Consider the following 970-nt stretch of genomic DNA (forward strand, 5'->3'; position numbering starts at 1 on the left):
CTGAAGTGGTGAAGGCACCAAACCAGAGACCAGGGTATGCCAAAACCCAAGTCACCAGAGGCTGTGGCATAGAGACCATGAGATAGAGTAGAGGAAGCTGTACTGCAGAGACCATGGGGTGGTAAAGCACAGAGGTAGGCCGGTTTCCTGGCCCACTGAGTCAGAGGCCAATGGCCCACATGTCTGAGAAGCTGAGGACCAGCAAGAGACTTGGTTGTTGGCAGAGGAGAGGTAATGTTGTGGACCCCAAACTGTGTCAGTAATATTCTCTCATCCTGGTTTATAACTTCTCTAGTAAGCCTCCACGCCTGTGAATTCTGTGTGGCCCTGCAACAGAAGTTTGAACCTAGCAGAAAAGTAGAGTGCCATGAAAGGCAGAGTTGGTGTCGGAAGAGGGTCAAGAAGAATGAAGGGGGAAGGTATGTCTCACCTCTTGGCCTTGGGTTGGTGTGGAGTTGGGTTCTCCTTCTCCTTTGCGTAGCTAATGGAGGCCAGATGTGGTCTCCATGCCATTTTCCCCAACCTCCAACGAGGTGGGTAGACACAGTGACAGCAACAATGGGCTCATGAGAACAACAATTGTGAGGATGGCGTAGCACTTGGCAATGTTCTGTTCTTTTGTACACGAGGTCACGATGAGTCAGAACTGACTAGACAGCACCGAAAATCAACAGTATGGCTTTATCGGCTTGAGAGTGCTCGCACCTGAAAACATCTTGCTTTTCTTTCTGTCTCAAATCTTATTCCCTTCACTCTGGAGCTCTTTCTGAAGTGCAAACCTAATTGTGTTTCTTTCTCAAAATCCACTCATCATTTCCCATTGCTTGCAGGATTAAGTCCAAGCTTCTTGCCCTTTGTGATCTCACATTTGCTTTACCTTCCGGCCTTACAACTTACCAGACACCGCTCTCCACTCATGTGCTGCATGATAATCACATGGCTTACTCACCATTCATTAAAGAAACCATCC

The sequence above is a fragment of the Echinops telfairi genome, unplaced genomic scaffold (genome assembly GCF_000313985.2).
Source record: "Echinops telfairi isolate 266 unplaced genomic scaffold, ASM31398v2 ScPeMD7_443;HRSCAF=831, whole genome shotgun sequence".
NCBI classification, from domain to species: domain Eukaryota; kingdom Metazoa; phylum Chordata; class Mammalia; order Afrosoricida; family Tenrecidae; genus Echinops; species Echinops telfairi.